The sequence below is a fragment of the Vanacampus margaritifer genome, chromosome 18 (genome assembly GCF_051991255.1).
Source record: "Vanacampus margaritifer isolate UIUO_Vmar chromosome 18, RoL_Vmar_1.0, whole genome shotgun sequence".
Taxonomy (NCBI): Eukaryota; Metazoa; Chordata; class Actinopteri; order Syngnathiformes; family Syngnathidae; genus Vanacampus; species Vanacampus margaritifer.
The window spans coordinates 8,048,382-8,065,987 of record NC_135449.1 but is presented as its reverse complement, the minus strand read 5'-3'; the positions used below and the strand labels follow the sequence as shown (position 1 = coordinate 8,065,987).

Genomic DNA, 17,606 nt, shown 5'->3' with positions numbered 1-17,606 from the left:
ATATAAATCGTCCTGTGTTTTTACTTTTTTTAAGACAAAAAAAAATTGTGCTTTATCTTGACTAGTTTTTTTGTCTTAAAAAAGAACCACAGGACGATTTAGATTTGTAGACAAGATGATTTTTTTTTTTTGGCCAAGTAAACTATGTGTTCAAAAAAAATATTATAAATCAATGTGCCGCATGAAATCCTAGAACAAACTACAGATCACATGACATCCCTGGCAGAGGTAAATAGTAGACCTACTTGTCTGTCATCCTGTTAAATCCAACTAATCCCCTAAATAGCCCAAGCGAGGCCTCAACCACTCGACAGTTTGTTTGTCACTTGCCGCTTTAATTTTCACTTCTTGAGTAATGCAACGGTCTTATTTTTGAAAAAGGTGTTATTTATGACGGCGGTCCGCGGCATGTAGGACAGCTCCCCCCGGTTCATCTGGCGGCCATGATTAATGAGCCCTGGTGCTTTTTCTCTCTTTCTCAAAGACAGACAAAGTCAAAGAAGTCTGTAGGGATGCGCTCTGGTTAGCTCGCCATGAACTCCGAGTCAGGGAAAGGTCGCTCCACGTAAAAACCAAGAAATTAACTGCAGCTTGTCGAGTAGAAATAGCTTGAAAAATCATCAGGGTTCTTGCTTTCACAGAGTTGCACCAGGTGAAACAGAACTCAACTTCATTTAAAGAGCACTTAAGTGTTGATTTAGATTACGGCTGACAGAATCATGAGTGGTGGATGCTTTAATGATGATTATGTTCAAAGAAATGAAAGCTTATATTTAACGTTCAGAAACTTTTATGTTGATTTTGGATACAAGTAGAAGGTAGGTGGGGATCTACTGATATACTTTAATGTTGTTTATGTCCAGAAGCGAAGTGCTGGTAGCTTAAATTTGATCAGATACAAAATCTGGAGTGGTGGATGCTTTAATTCTTATTATGTTCAAAGAAGAGAAAGCTTTAATGTTTGTGCCCAGAAACCTGAAATGTAGATTTGGGGTCAACGTAGAAGGTATAGTGATGACCTTCTGATGGAAGCTTTAATGTTGATAATATCCAGAATCAGGATATGTGTCTGGTTTAATGTTAATTATGTTCAGAATAAGTGGGGAAAGCTTTAATAGTGATTATTTTCAAAAGCCTGAATGTTGATTTTGCTTTTTTTTTTTTTAAAGTGGTTTGTTTTTAATATTGATGATGCAGAATCAGAAGCAAAACAAGCGGGCACTTTAATTTTCATTATCAACAGAATCAAAAGTAGTGGATAGAAAAAGTTTTGAAAGGTTTAATGTTGCTTTCGTTAGATGGCGAACTAAGGTCTGTGTGATGAGTGATCGCCGGCCTGCTGTTGGAAGCTTTATTGTCGATTATGTCCACAATCAGAAGCACCGGTGACAAGATATTGGAGTCTTGGACTACATAAGGAGCCACAAAAGACGCAAAAAGTGCAATTAGAGTCGTCTGCACTGTTTAGAAACGTTGAAAATAATAATAAAAAAAGCAGGCGATGACGCCGTCTAGTGGTCAGAACACAGACACGCACTGCACTCTACTCTATTCAGAATATATTCAATATTCAAGGTAGACTTTACGGAAGCGTATTGCATTCACTTGAAAAAAAAGTCCTGTTTTTCTGACTAATTTTTTTGGGGGAGCGTTGTTTTTTTTGAATATTTTTTCCCCTGTTTTTTTAAATATTTTTTTCCCTCTCTTTTTCCGAATAATTTTTTTTCTGTTTTTTTTAATTATTTTTTTTCCTGTTTTTATGAATATTTTTTTTCCTGTTTTTATAAATTATTTTTTTCCTCTGTTTTTCTGAAAAAAAATTCAGCCTGTTTTTCTGAATATTTTTTTTGACAATTTTTTTTTTCAGTAAAACTGAAAAAAATATTCAGAAAAACAGAAAGAAAAAAAATTACTCAAAAAAACAAAGCAACCCAAAAAAAATAGTCAGAAAAACAAGAAAGAAAAACAATTACTCAAAAAACAAAGCAACCCAAAAAAATTAGTCAGAAAAACAGGAGGTTTTTTTTCCCAAGTGAATGCAATACGCTTCCGTAAGTTAAAGACACAGTGGCCAAATAATTAGAAACAGCCCATATTCAGCTGCGACCCGGAAGTTAAACACTGACCGGAAACGAAAATGAGAAATTGTTTGGCTTGGCGTTTTTTGTTTGGTTTTGAGCACATGGTCGCCTCCAATTCACGTTAGTAGCTAATTTTGGATTGTTTACATGCACAGAGGCGTCCACACTAAAGGAATGTTGTCTCTACGTCGGCTGCTGCCCGTCTACCCGCACGTCACCTGAAGAAAAGTGGCGACGTGTTGTGAAAAGGTAACTCGTGCTCAACTTTTCCACGTTTTTATTGCATGGTCCTCTAAAAGTATATTTTTGTTTAAAAAGAACCATCGTTTCTTATTTAGCGATCAAATAACGAGACACGATACTATTGTCCAATGCAAAATGTGTTTATTAGTCTACTTGTCAAAAACGTGAAAGTGTGAGATAATAATAATAATAATAAATACAAAAAAAATAACAGCAGGATTCAAGAAAATCCAGTTTTGAGCATTTAAAATGTTCTAATGAGTCAGTATTCCTGATGCCTTGTGGAATTAGTTGATGCTGCATCGAGGATGGTCAGAATTTATACTACTTGCTTTTTCAGTTCCGACCTGAAAGTGTTCGAGGCGAAAGTAAACAACCAAAAATAGTGGATAGTGATAAATTTGTCCTTCTATTTTGGTCCTCAAAACTCATTTTGACCTCCAGAAAACTTGCCTTCTCGCAATTTTACATAATTTATTGTTGTTATCTTATATCATAAGCATTTCATACAGTTCAGTAGTTCACCGTATAATTTCATGCAGGGAGATAGCGGCATACTCTCGCGTACGTTGTTTTACGTGGCGTTATGTCGAATATTTATGAATGAAGAAAGCTATCTAGTTTTGTACTCGTGTAAATTGTGTTTTCCCATTCACGGTCTGTGCTTCCATGTGGGTCGCCATTCTAGAGTGACGTCACATTGTAGTCCGTCGGTGAAGTCGGGTACTTTTTTTTCCCCCCCAACGTGAGATTTCCGAGTACAGGGGGGCATTCCCGATTTCCGATAATCCTCGAATGCAGCATAACTTCCAGAGGGCGGGGCAGCAGCGGTTGGCGAAGGCGCGGTCTTGTGCGGGTGATGGGCGTGGCTTAGGTTGGAATGCGCTGACCTGCTTGCTCATTGCATGTATCATTTACATTCTATGAAAAATCATCAACAGGCAGCCTGTGTTCAAAACTTCAATAATATGACATTTATCAAGTAGTGACGCGAATATTTAGGAGTATTTCAATTGTTTGAAAGCCTAGTATTTTATGCAAATTGCCACATATGATATGCAAATGAGCATTACTCACCGCTTCCGTTTCTGTTTTCTTGACAGGTTGAGGCCGTTTGGGACATGGATGGGTCTGTGCTACAAGCATGCGATTGGAAAGCTGCTTTTCAACAGGTGCGTGTACTTTTTGTACACCGAGGATGTCATGCTGTGTGCTTGAGGAGGTGTGTCTGATGCCACTTTGCCATTTGTCAGTGCACTGACTTGCGCTTGATGTACTTGGACACACACCAGAGCAACATTCAATGCTTCTGGACATGTGCTTTTTTATTTTATTTTATTTTAATCACATTGGTGTGGCCCAAATGATTGAAAAAAAAAATATATATATATATATATATATATATATATATATATTTTTTTTTGAAAATATAAACAACTTACAAACAAAATAAAAACAACTTTTTCAAATATATTTAAAAAAAAAAAAAATTAGGTTGATAGTATGTTGCCTACTTATTCAAATAAATACTATTTGTACAAAAAAACCTCTCCAGGAGCATTGAATGATGTACATGTTGTGTGGTTCCACATGTGGCAGTGTTTGCATTATATGAATTGCGTTTGGCTTATAGAGAGATGAGTCAGCCAGGCTATTAAAGGATGTGTGCTACTTTGACTGCACATAGAAAAAGTAAAAAAAAAAAAATTAAAAAAAGATTTGCTAAAAATGCTTCTGCTTTTACTGATGATTCCACATGCTAATCTTTGTTAATGATTTTTAACTGAGTTATTTTAGTGACAATTTGGCATCAATACTCAGTGAGGTTTTTTCTCTCCTATTTTTGGTTGAGCTAGGTAGCATCGGACTGAGCTGTGTTGTGAGTAATTCGATGTGAATGAGCATGACTGACTCCTTTTGTTTTTGTTTCCCGACAGGATGGGAGGAGGTCTTGGACACACACGCAGCCAACAGACTCAAGACTTTTCGGACATGTCGGATGGTTCTGCACTCCATTGACAGCAAGCTGCTTCTGGACAGGTGTGCGCGCTATTTGAAGGTGAATGTTGTGTGCTTGAGGTATGTGATGTCACAAAGCCACTTTTCAGTGCGCTTGAACCTCCGCTTGATTTCCGACACACGCACAGCAGAACATCATTCAATGCTTGTGAACATGTGCTTTATGAAATGACATTGTTGTGGCTGAATGATTGAAAATGTTTGGCGAAATAACATGAAGGTCTTTTGCAATCAATCAATGGATGTTATTTTTGCCCACTTTTTCAAATAATGCTATTCAAACAAATGTCCAGAAGCATTGAATGATGTTCTTGTCTGTTAGTGTGTTTGTTGACTTTTCGGAGATGATGGCTCATTTGTGCTCATGTGACATCACACACACACACACACACACACAACATGGTGCCGTGTGCTGCTGCTTCCATGTACAGCCTGTCAACCAGTCTTTGTAACTTGAGTCCAACATGAAATGATTTGTGTGTCCAAAAAAGCGCTTGTCTCAAGTCAAATATATTGTTCAAGTGAAATGAGCGTCTCCGTGTTTGATTTCTAACTGCACTGTGCTTGTATTTTCAGGGCCTTGAATGGATTGCACGTGGATTGTTCTTGAAGACGTTTGGCCTCACGTCCGAGCTGGCTTTCTCGCTTCATTCTCAAGGCCAGATGGCGGGATTTTCAACATGAATCGAGGAAGCCTGCTCGGACCAGGGGCCAAAACATCTTCAAGAACAACCTGAACAATCCACTTGCAATCCATTCGAGAGCCCAGAAATGCTTTTTTGCTTCAACATGTTTCAAAAAAAAAACACACACACAAAAAAACCCTTAAGAATTTGCATAACTGGCCACACCCTCTCCAAATTGACCAATTGGCTGGCTGCATGCAAATTAATTTGCATAACCGTCTCCACTCTCTCTGAATTGACCAATTGGCTGGCTGCATGCAAATTAATTTGCATAACTGACCACACCCTCTCTGAATTGACCAATCAGCTGGCCGCAAAACCATATTTAGGGCCTTATTTGTGTAAACCACGCCCACTTATGCAAATATAGGCTGATCAATTTGCATGAACCACGCCCATGTATGGAGGCAGCCAATCAGATTCTAGCACTCATTACAGAACCCACCAATCAGATGGCTTCCTGCTCAATAATTTGCATAACCATGCCCACCATGCAATTTAGCCACACCCCTTTATTTTGCAAAAGTTTTGTTTATAAAAGTTTTCAAGAGGTATTTTTAATGTTACAAGAACAGTTTAGAAAAGTAATCAGTCAATTTTTTTTTGCAGGTTTTGTAATGTTACAAGAAGAGTTAAGAAAAAGTTCACATGTTGAAATGACAAAATGAAAAAAAACTTAAAGATGTGTTTTGTTTTAAGTTTTATTTTTTTAACACAAACAAAAAACTTAAATATGTGTTTTGTTTTAAGTTTTTTATTTTTTAACACAACAAACTTGGACTTAAAAAAAAAAAAAACTTGTAGTTGTAGGACTTGATTTCCGTCTCCTTGTGGTCAGCAGGTGAAGTTGCGAGCCAGCGGGAGCAGATCGTGCGGCCCTAAGACAAAAACGACATCAGTGAGTCAAGTCAACTTGTTGCGCAGCAAGCGTTTTTGACATATGTTGAAACCCACCAGCACAGAAGGGGATCCGACGACTTTTGGAAGGCCGATTGAAGCTCGTGTTGTGTTTTTAGCGTCCTGTGACGAGCCTTTACCTTGCTTTTTTTTGGTTCCTCCTGTTTTTTTTCGTCCAACTGGCTACTTTTTACAAAGCGCATTTTAGAAGGGAAACAAAATTCAGAAGAGGGATTTTTTTAATTGTGACTTTAAAAACGCTTCCCGCGTACGTCCTGTCCTGTCTTGTCCGTATGCAGCAGAGGGGGGACGTGGCGGGTAGAGGGCGCTGCCGAGAGGGTGGTGGGGGGCTGCCCCACGTCAGGCGATTTGCATGCGTGCCCTGACTGCCTCGTCCGTACGTCCGTCCTTCGCCTTCCCGTCCTGTTGGGGCCTGGTTTGTTCCTTCTCACTGTGTAAATGCAGTGTGTGTATACATGTATGTCGAAACGTGTATCATATGTACATGCATCCTGTGCACCTCAACTGCTCCATTGAGACAGTTTCCATGGTTCCATTTTTCTTTTCTTTTTTTTTTCTTTTAAGTTTTGCTTCCCTCCACTTTTTAAACATCATATAACATGCACGTCTGGTGCTGTGTAACATATCCGCCCCACAATGTTGTGTGACTTGCACCCACCCCACTATGTAGTGTGAGCCACACCGCCACAATGTTGTGCGATTTGAGCTCACCGCACAATGTTGTGATCTGCACCCACCCAATGATATTGTGTGATCTGTCCCACCTCACAAAGTTGTGATTCCCCACCTGTTACCCATTATGTTGTGACCTGCAGCCACTCCACTATGTTGTGATATTCACCCCACCCACCCCCATACCGCCCTAAAACATTGTGAGGTCTAAACCGTCTCACAATGTTGTGTGATCCTCATCTGTCCCACAATTGTGTGATCTTCAACCACACCACAATGCTGTGTGAGCCACACTACCACAATATTGTTTGGTATGCACCACCTCACAATGTAGTATAATCACCACCCGTCCCACAATGCTGTGATCTACACTTATACCATTTTTTTTTTATCTGTACCTAGCCCACAAAGTTGTGTGGGCCGCAGCGCCTTACAGTGTTGTATTCTCCTCCTGTCCCATAATGCTATGATCCCCACCCACCCTACAACGTTGCGGGATCCCCACCCATCTGACTATAGGTGCACCCGCCCCACAGTGTTGTGATCCAATCCGGCTCAAAATGTTGTGTGATACACACTGGCCCAAAACTTAATCCACACCCACTCCACAATGTTATGTGTTCCCACCCCACAGTGTTGTGATCTGGTCCAAAACATTGTGCTTGACACGACCTCATTATTTTGTGTGATCTGCACCCACCCCACAATGTTGTGTGCTCTCCTTTCTCACAGCTTAGCACCTGTCGTACCCCTCCTGACCTTTGATGTCGCCACCATTTATTTTTTGCGACCATTTGTTGTCAGCCGTCAACTTTTTGTCATTTTTTTGCCGAGTTGCCAAGCTGGAGTTCTGCACGTGACCCGCAGGAAGTGAGGCAAGGAAGTGAACGCGACACACACACACACACACACATACATGCACGGATTTGATTACGATTGCGACCTAGAATCCACCCCCTGGTGGTTTTAAAAAGAATTGCGCCTGCTCGGTTCTGGAGGGGTTTTGGGGCAGATTCTCTAAAAGAGCGCTAGCAAGCAGGAGCACTAGTTATTATTATGCATGTTTCAGTTACGCATTTCTACCATGTACCTACCTGAATGAGGATGGAGCTCTACTAGTGTTAATATTATTATGACGATGACAATACTTGCATCTTTTGAGATTTCCTCCATCTCGAATGTTGATTAGGTGACATGAAAAAGAAACGTTTTTTTTGTAACCAAAAAAAAAGCAAAAAACAAACTGAAGGGGGAAAAAAAGGATGCTGGAGCCGACGCTTGGTATGAGGCCCTTGATGTTTTTCCCCCCTGCGTTGTTTATGGTATGATATTTGGGCTGCGCTTTTTTCTCCCCTTCCCCACCATCCTTTCCTGACCTGACCTTACCGTACCCAGCCTTCACGCGGACGCTGGAGATTTATTTTTTCTTTTGCATGATCATGATGTACAATGAAATAACAACCATTTGAATTGACGACTATAAAGTGTTTGTCTGAGTGTTAGTTGGTCTTCATCCTTAGCTTTGTTATTCTTCAGACTTGGATCTTGAAAGTATTTAATAAAAATACTATTTCAGCACCCCGCTCCAGACCCGTCCGCCTCATTTGCGCCGCCTTTGCTTCTTATTTTTACAAGCTAATCACAGGGAGTACTTCTGACCTAATCCAGCTCTGCTTACCTTTTGGCTTGTACACAGTAGGGTTTTGCTCAGAGCCAGCATAAAATGTCTAACTTTACAAAGAATTTAGAATGTGGGAGAATGTCAGAGTAACATGAAGGTCAACGACCAGACTCAAACCATGAATTGCAGATCCATCCATCCATTTTCTTGACCGCTTTTTCCTCACAAGGGTCACGGGGGTGCTGGAGCCTATCCCAGCTGGCTTCGGGCAGTAGGCGGGGTACACCCTGAACTGGTTGCCAGTCAATTGCAGGGCACACAGAGATGAACAACCATACTCACAATCACACCTATGGACAATTTGGAGTGTTCAATTATAACCTGCCATGCATCTCTTTGGAATGTGGGAGGAAACCGGAGTACCCGGTGAAAACCCACGCAAGCACGGGGAGAACATGCAAACTCCACCCAGGAAGGCCGAAGCCCGGACTTGATCTCACGTCCTCTGCACTGGGAGGCAGACGTGCTATCCAGTCAGCCTCCGTGCTGCCCTGAATTGCAGATAAATGCGAGAAAGACCAGCTAACCACAATGTCGCAATAATGCTATGATGACAAAAACATTCGCATTAAATTAAAGCAGTTCCCATTTTAATAAATGCAAAAAGATGTTAAAACACCAAAAAAAGTCAAATATAAATCGTCCTGTGTTTTTACTTTTTTTAAGACAAAAAAAAATTGTGCTTTATCTTGACTAGTTTTTTTGTCTTAAAAAAGAACCACAGGACGATTTAGATTTGTAGACAAGATGATTTTTTTTTTTTGGCCAAGTAAACTATGTGTTCAAAAAAAATATTATAAATCAATGTGCCGCATGAAATCCTAGAACAAACTACAGATCACATGACATCCCTGGCAGAGGTAAATAGTAGACCTACTTGTCTGTCATCCTGTTAAATCCAACTAATCCCCTAAATAGCCCAAGCGAGGCCTCAACCACTCGACAGTTTGTTTGTCACTTGCCGCTTTAATTTTCACTTCTTGAGTAATGCAACGGTCTTATTTTTGAAAAAGGTGTTATTTATGACGGCGGTCCGCGGCATGTAGGACAGCTCCCCCCGGTTCATCTGGCGGCCATGATTAATGAGCCCTGGTGCTTTTTCTCTCTTTCTCAAAGACAGACAAAGTCAAAGAAGTCTGTAGGGATGCGCTCTGGTTAGCTCGCCATGAACTCCGAGTCAGGGAAAGGTCGCTCCACGTAAAAACCAAGAAATTAACTGCAGCTTGTCGAGTAGAAATAGCTTGAAAAATCATCAGGGTTCTTGCTTTCACAGAGTTGCACCAGGTGAAACAGAACTCAACTTCATTTAAAGAGCACTTAAGTGTTGATTTAGATTACGGCTGACAGAATCATGAGTGGTGGATGCTTTAATGATGATTATGTTCAAAGAAATGAAAGCTTATATTTAACGTTCAGAAACTTTTATGTTGATTTTGGATACAAGTAGAAGGTAGGTGGGGATCTACTGATATACTTTAATGTTGTTTATGTCCAGAAGCGAAGTGCTGGTAGCTTAAATTTGATCAGATACAAAATCTGGAGTGGTGGATGCTTTAATTCTTATTATGTTCAAAGAAGAGAAAGCTTTAATGTTTGTGCCCAGAAACCTGAAATGTAGATTTGGGGTCAACGTAGAAGGTATAGTGATGACCTTCTGATGGAAGCTTTAATGTTGATAATATCCAGAATCAGGATATGTGTCTGGTTTAATGTTAATTATGTTCAGAATAAGTGGGGAAAGCTTTAATAGTGATTATTTTCAAAAGCCTGAATGTTGATTTTGCTTTTTTTTTTTTTAAAGTGGTTTGTTTTTAATATTGATGATGCAGAATCAGAAGCAAAACAAGCGGGCACTTTAATTTTCATTATCAACAGAATCAAAAGTAGTGGATAGAAAAAGTTTTGAAAGGTTTAATGTTGCTTTCGTTAGATGGCGAACTAAGGTCTGTGTGATGAGTGATCGCCGGCCTGCTGTTGGAAGCTTTATTGTCGATTATGTCCACAATCAGAAGCACCGGTGACAAGATATTGGAGTCTTGGACTACATAAGGAGCCACAAAAGACGCAAAAAGTGCAATTAGAGTCGTCTGCACTGTTTAGAAACGTTGAAAATAATAATAAAAAAAGCAGGCGATGACGCCGTCTAGTGGTCAGAACACAGACACGCACTGCACTCTACTCTATTCAGAATATATTCAATATTCAAGGTAGACTTTACGGAAGCGTATTGCATTCACTTGAAAAAAAAGTCCTGTTTTTCTGACTAATTTTTTTGGGGGAGCGTTGTTTTTTTTGAATATTTTTTCCCCTGTTTTTTTAAATATTTTTTTCCCTCTCTTTTTCCGAATAATTTTTTTTCTGTTTTTTTTAATTATTTTTTTTCCTGTTTTTATGAATATTTTTTTTCCTGTTTTTATAAATTATTTTTTTCCTCTGTTTTTCTGAAAAAAAATTCAGCCTGTTTTTCTGAATATTTTTTTTGACAATTTTTTTTTTCAGTAAAACTGAAAAAAATATTCAGAAAAACAGAAAGAAAAAAAATTACTCAAAAAAACAAAGCAACCCAAAAAAAATAGTCAGAAAAACAAGAAAGAAAAACAATTACTCAAAAAACAAAGCAACCCAAAAAAATTAGTCAGAAAAACAGGAGGTTTTTTTTCCCAAGTGAATGCAATACGCTTCCGTAAGTTAAAGACACAGTGGCCAAATAATTAGAAACAGCCCATATTCAGCTGCGACCCGGAAGTTAAACACTGACCGGAAACGAAAATGAGAAATTGTTTGGCTTGGCGTTTTTTGTTTGGTTTTGAGCACATGGTCGCCTCCAATTCACGTTAGTAGCTAATTTTGGATTGTTTACATGCACAGAGGCGTCCACACTAAAGGAATGTTGTCTCTACGTCGGCTGCTGCCCGTCTACCCGCACGTCACCTGAAGAAAAGTGGCGACGTGTTGTGAAAAGGTAACTCGTGCTCAACTTTTCCACGTTTTTATTGCATGGTCCTCTAAAAGTATATTTTTGTTTAAAAAGAACCATCGTTTCTTATTTAGCGATCAAATAACGAGACACGATACTATTGTCCAATGCAAAATGTGTTTATTAGTCTACTTGTCAAAAACGTGAAAGTGTGAGATAATAATAATAATAATAAATACAAAAAAAATAACAGCAGGATTCAAGAAAATCCAGTTTTGAGCATTTAAAATGTTCTAATGAGTCAGTATTCCTGATGCCTTGTGGAATTAGTTGATGCTGCATCGAGGATGGTCAGAATTTATACTACTTGCTTTTTCAGTTCCGACCTGAAAGTGTTCGAGGCGAAAGTAAACAACCAAAAATAGTGGATAGTGATAAATTTGTCCTTCTATTTTGGTCCTCAAAACTCATTTTGACCTCCAGAAAACTTGCCTTCTCGCAATTTTACATAATTTATTGTTGTTATCTTATATCATAAGCATTTCATACAGTTCAGTAGTTCACCGTATAATTTCATGCAGGGAGATAGCGGCATACTCTCGCGTACGTTGTTTTACGTGGCGTTATGTCGAATATTTATGAATGAAGAAAGCTATCTAGTTTTGTACTCGTGTAAATTGTGTTTTCCCATTCACGGTCTGTGCTTCCATGTGGGTCGCCATTCTAGAGTGACGTCACATTGTAGTCCGTCGGTGAAGTCGGGTACTTTTTTTTCCCCCCCAACGTGAGATTTCCGAGTACAGGGGGGCATTCCCGATTTCCGATAATCCTCGAATGCAGCATAACTTCCAGAGGGCGGGGCAGCAGCGGTTGGCGAAGGCGCGGTCTTGTGCGGGTGATGGGCGTGGCTTAGGTTGGAATGCGCTGACCTGCTTGCTCATTGCATGTATCATTTACATTCTATGAAAAATCATCAACAGGCAGCCTGTGTTCAAAACTTCAATAATATGACATTTATCAAGTAGTGACGCGAATATTTAGGAGTATTTCAATTGTTTGAAAGCCTAGTATTTTATGCAAATTGCCACATATGATATGCAAATGAGCATTACTCACCGCTTCCGTTTCTGTTTTCTTGACAGGTTGAGGCCGTTTGGGACATGGATGGGTCTGTGCTACAAGCATGCGATTGGAAAGCTGCTTTTCAACAGGTGCGTGTACTTTTTGTACACCGAGGATGTCATGCTGTGTGCTTGAGGAGGTGTGTCTGATGCCACTTTGCCATTTGTCAGTGCACTGACTTGCGCTTGATGTACTTGGACACACACCAGAGCAACATTCAATGCTTCTGGACATGTGCTTTTTTATTTTATTTTATTTTAATCACATTGGTGTGGCCCAAATGATTGAAAAAAAAAATATATATATATATATATATATATATATATATATATTTTTTTTTTGAAAATATAAACAACTTACAAACAAAATAAAAACAACTTTTTCAAATATATTTAAAAAAAAAAAAAATTAGGTTGATAGTATGTTGCCTACTTATTCAAATAAATACTATTTGTACAAAAAAACCTCTCCAGGAGCATTGAATGATGTACATGTTGTGTGGTTCCACATGTGGCAGTGTTTGCATTATATGAATTGCGTTTGGCTTATAGAGAGATGAGTCAGCCAGGCTATTAAAGGATGTGTGCTACTTTGACTGCACATAGAAAAAGTAAAAAAAAAAAAATTAAAAAAAGATTTGCTAAAAATGCTTCTGCTTTTACTGATGATTCCACATGCTAATCTTTGTTAATGATTTTTAACTGAGTTATTTTAGTGACAATTTGGCATCAATACTCAGTGAGGTTTTTTCTCTCCTATTTTTGGTTGAGCTAGGTAGCATCGGACTGAGCTGTGTTGTGAGTAATTCGATGTGAATGAGCATGACTGACTCCTTTTGTTTTTGTTTCCCGACAGGATGGGAGGAGGTCTTGGACACACACGCAGCCAACAGACTCAAGACTTTTCGGACATGTCGGATGGTTCTGCACTCCATTGACAGCAAGCTGCTTCTGGACAGGTGTGCGCGCTATTTGAAGGTGAATGTTGTGTGCTTGAGGTATGTGATGTCACAAAGCCACTTTTCAGTGCGCTTGAACCTCCGCTTGATTTCCGACACACGCACAGCAGAACATCATTCAATGCTTGTGAACATGTGCTTTATGAAATGACATTGTTGTGGCTGAATGATTGAAAATGTTTGGCGAAATAACATGAAGGTCTTTTGCAATCAATCAATGGATGTTATTTTTGCCCACTTTTTCAAATAATGCTATTCAAACAAATGTCCAGAAGCATTGAATGATGTTCTTGTCTGTTAGTGTGTTTGTTGACTTTTCGGAGATGATGGCTCATTTGTGCTCATGTGACATCACACACACACACACACACACACAACATGGTGCCGTGTGCTGCTGCTTCCATGTACAGCCTGTCAACCAGTCTTTGTAACTTGAGTCCAACATGAAATGATTTGTGTGTCCAAAAAAGCGCTTGTCTCAAGTCAAATATATTGTTCAAGTGAAATGAGCGTCTCCGTGTTTGATTTCTAACTGCACTGTGCTTGTATTTTCAGGGCCTTGAATGGATTGCACGTGGATTGTTCTTGAAGACGTTTGGCCTCACGTCCGAGCTGGCTTTCTCGCTTCATTCTCAAGGCCAGATGGCGGGATTTTCAACATGAATCGAGGAAGCCTGCTCGGACCAGGGGCCAAAACATCTTCAAGAACAACCTGAACAATCCACTTGCAATCCATTCGAGAGCCCAGAAATGCTTTTTTGCTTCAACATGTTTCAAAAAAAAAACACACACACAAAAAAACCCTTAAGAATTTGCATAACTGGCCACACCCTCTCCAAATTGACCAATTGGCTGGCTGCATGCAAATTAATTTGCATAACCGTCTCCACTCTCTCTGAATTGACCAATTGGCTGGCTGCATGCAAATTAATTTGCATAACTGACCACACCCTCTCTGAATTGACCAATCAGCTGGCCGCAAAACCATATTTAGGGCCTTATTTGTGTAAACCACGCCCACTTATGCAAATATAGGCTGATCAATTTGCATGAACCACGCCCATGTATGGAGGCAGCCAATCAGATTCTAGCACTCATTACAGAACCCACCAATCAGATGGCTTCCTGCTCAATAATTTGCATAACCATGCCCACCATGCAATTTAGCCACACCCCTTTATTTTGCAAAAGTTTTGTTTATAAAAGTTTTCAAGAGGTATTTTTAATGTTACAAGAACAGTTTAGAAAAGTAATCAGTCAATTTTTTTTTGCAGGTTTTGTAATGTTACAAGAAGAGTTAAGAAAAAGTTCACATGTTGAAATGACAAAATGAAAAAAAACTTAAAGATGTGTTTTGTTTTAAGTTTTATTTTTTTAACACAAACAAAAAACTTAAATATGTGTTTTGTTTTAAGTTTTTTATTTTTTAACACAACAAACTTGGACTTAAAAAAAAAAAAAACTTGTAGTTGTAGGACTTGATTTCCGTCTCCTTGTGGTCAGCAGGTGAAGTTGCGAGCCAGCGGGAGCAGATCGTGCGGCCCTAAGACAAAAACGACATCAGTGAGTCAAGTCAACTTGTTGCGCAGCAAGCGTTTTTGACATATGTTGAAACCCACCAGCACAGAAGGGGATCCGACGACTTTTGTGGGATTTGGGCCAATCGCTCACACAGCCGCACTGCCAGGAAGCCCGCCATGTTACTCAGCGCCTGCAGCAGAAAAACAGAGGAAAAGCTCGCCTAGTTGACATTTAAAACTTACAGTCAACTTCAAGCTCAACAAGAACACGTGTTGGACAAAAGCCACTGCCTGGTCAAGTGGACTCTACAACAAAAAAAGACATCAAGTGTTTTGTTTTTTTTTCTTCTTTAATGCAGCAAATTTGACAGATGAAGTCCACCAGTGCAGAAGAGGACCTGAGACTCATTTCTGGGTTGGTCAGTGATGACGCAGCTGCATTCACAGGAAGATGGATGACCTTGAAGAAAACATTGAACAGCGGGAGCAGATCGTGCCGCCCTGAAACAAAACGACATCAGTGAGTCAAGTCAACTTGTTGCAAACGGCAAACGTTTCTGAAATATGATGAAAGCCACCAGCACAGAAGGGGAGCCAACGAGTCTTGTGGGATTTGGGCCAATCGCTCACACGGCTGCATCGCCAGGAAGCCCGCCATGTTCCTCGGCGCCTGCGGCAGAACAACATCGAGGAGAAGTTTGCCGAGTCGACAACATTCAAGCTGATGGCAACAATGTTGCACCAAGAACACAAGTCACTGCCTGGTCAAGTGGAATCTACAAAAAAAAAAAAAGGACGTTAAGAGTTTCATTTTTTGTAATGTAGCAAATTTGACAGAAGATGAAGCCCACCAGTGCAGAAGAGGACCTGCAACTCGTTTCTGGGACTGTCAGTGATGACGCAGCTGCATTCACAGGAAGATGACCTTAAAGAAACCATTGAGGTGACCTTCCACTTCTTTGCAGTTTGGCAGCAGACAAACCGAAACACAAACAAGAGATGAGCAACCAGTCCAGCTACTACTTCAGTTTATTAACGTGTCAACAATTTAAAAAAAAAAAAAAAGTGGTTGAGCTTTTCCAGGGCCCAGACAGGCTTCGGCATCATTTAGGGAACAAAAGCAGAAGGAAAAACAAGGTTAACGTGTCGGCACAAAAGGTAAATGTACCTTTTTGAGGGTCCCGAGTGAAGCGCAGTTCAATGCAGCTTTGGGGAAACTACAAAAAGAGAGCGATGTTCAAATATGTTTATCAAATGTTCACGTCAGCCATTTTGTTTTGCAGCATGCTCAAAACCATGAGCCAGCCTCTTACACATTTCTTGTTCCTCAGGCAGCTCTGGTTCAAGTCAAAATGCCGTTTTTACCTGCACACATGCAAAAAAGCAGGACGTTAGAAATGGTCAGTGTAAGTCACCTGACATGTCCTTACCCTCTGTTAGTCATCTTCGCCATGTGCTAAAACAAATTAAAACATGATATCACATTTTAACGTGTATGAGTGTTTGTGTCTCACCAGTGACTAGAACAGAGCTGGACTGGACATCTTGTCGATGGCCTGGGCTGAAAGACACGGTAACATAAGATAGTTAGCTTTGAAACATGCCAGTGTAGAGAAGAAAAAAAGAAAGTATTTTAAAGCCATGGGCTAAAAGGTAGGGGAAGTAAGCAACTTGATTTCAAGGGGAGTCCATTCGCTTCAAGATGCAAGCCTGTGGACAAGTTGAAAGAAAGTTAACAGTTTCTCACTGAAGTTGTTAATGTACAAATGCTGGCAAAATTATCTTCTGCCAAACGGTGTTTTTCTCCAGATGCTGGAAAGGGAAAAAGTATTTCGTGTTACTTAAGATCTTCCGTTTCCAAGTACCGTTTGGCGTTTAATAACAAAATTTTAACAAGCAAGTACTTTACTTACCGCGAGCATTTATTTCCAAACATGTCAAATAAATGCGTTGGTGTCATTTTAGCACGCGGTTGACGTTGATTGACCACGTTTGAGCAAACATTTTAGCTAGCATGCTAGCAAGGTGTTTACAATGCTGAAAAAATGAACATGTTAAAAGTTAAAACTACAAGTGTAAGAAGAATCTTAAACAAACCTCTTGTCAAAGCTTTTGGTCATCTTGTCGAGATGAGGCGAACAGCAGGTGGAGGACGTCGACGTGATGCTGGCGAAGAACAGAAAGACCGCTCGCTCAATTAGTCACAGTTTAAATAGGTTTTCGGTAATGACGTCATCACGTGGTGTTTTTTTTTTTCTTTTAAAGCTTTATTTAAACAAGAGAACAAAAAAAAAGGTTTTCGACTGCATTCGGACAGAAAATCCTGATGAGTAAAGTTTTTGACGGTATTCGAACCCCGCTCATCCGTTCCAGAGTCCATGTCGCTAACCATTAGCCCAAACACTACTACCATTTCCGGTCCCCTATGTCATAATTATCCCATAAAATGAAAATGGCCGGCTGACTAATACACTCTTTGATTCTATGAATAGAACCCAAAAAAAATTTCTACAGCGAGGAAATTGGCCGAGTGGTTAGTAACAAAGGTTATCGTAACCACAGACCTGAGTTCGATTCCAGATCACTTCAGTTTTTATGAGATTATTTCTCAAATTATAGAAAATAAGTGAAAGGGCGGGAATCGAACGCGTTACCACCGGTACGGGAGTCGATCTTTTATTACAAGTGCCACTTGATCACGTTGCTTTGACCAAAAATTAATGAAGGTGATGAGTAGCTTCTTCCGAACTCGAGTTACTGTACGAACTCGATAAATTTGACTTTCTCAC

General features: G+C 39.8%; 3 long non-coding RNA genes across 3 annotated transcripts; 2 read left to right on the top strand and 1 right to left on the bottom strand.

The window, feature by feature from the left end:
* The first annotated feature begins 2,097 nt into the window (after positions 1–2,097).
* On the top strand, positions 2,098–4,870 carry LOC144038656 (uncharacterized). The gene is made up of 3 exons (XR_013289259.1): positions 2,098–2,330; positions 3,428–3,496; positions 4,262–4,870. It is a non-coding gene; the product is annotated as an uncharacterized LOC144038656 (long non-coding RNA).
* A 6,143-nt stretch (positions 4,871–11,013) lies between these two features.
* LOC144038871 (uncharacterized) lies at positions 11,014–16,307 on the top strand. Its single transcript, XR_013289300.1, has 4 exons — positions 11,014–11,262; positions 12,360–12,428; positions 13,195–14,860; positions 15,643–16,307. It is a non-coding gene; the product is annotated as an uncharacterized LOC144038871 (long non-coding RNA).
* Positions 14,697–17,053, bottom strand: LOC144038870 (uncharacterized). The gene is made up of 9 exons (XR_013289299.1): positions 16,915–17,053; positions 16,131–16,182; positions 15,986–16,034; positions 15,669–15,742; positions 15,396–15,593; positions 15,200–15,318; positions 15,109–15,123; positions 14,917–15,008; positions 14,697–14,840 (listed from the first exon to the last, which is right to left on the bottom strand). It is a non-coding gene; the product is annotated as an uncharacterized LOC144038870 (long non-coding RNA).
* Between the last annotated feature and the right edge of the window lie 553 nt (positions 17,054–17,606).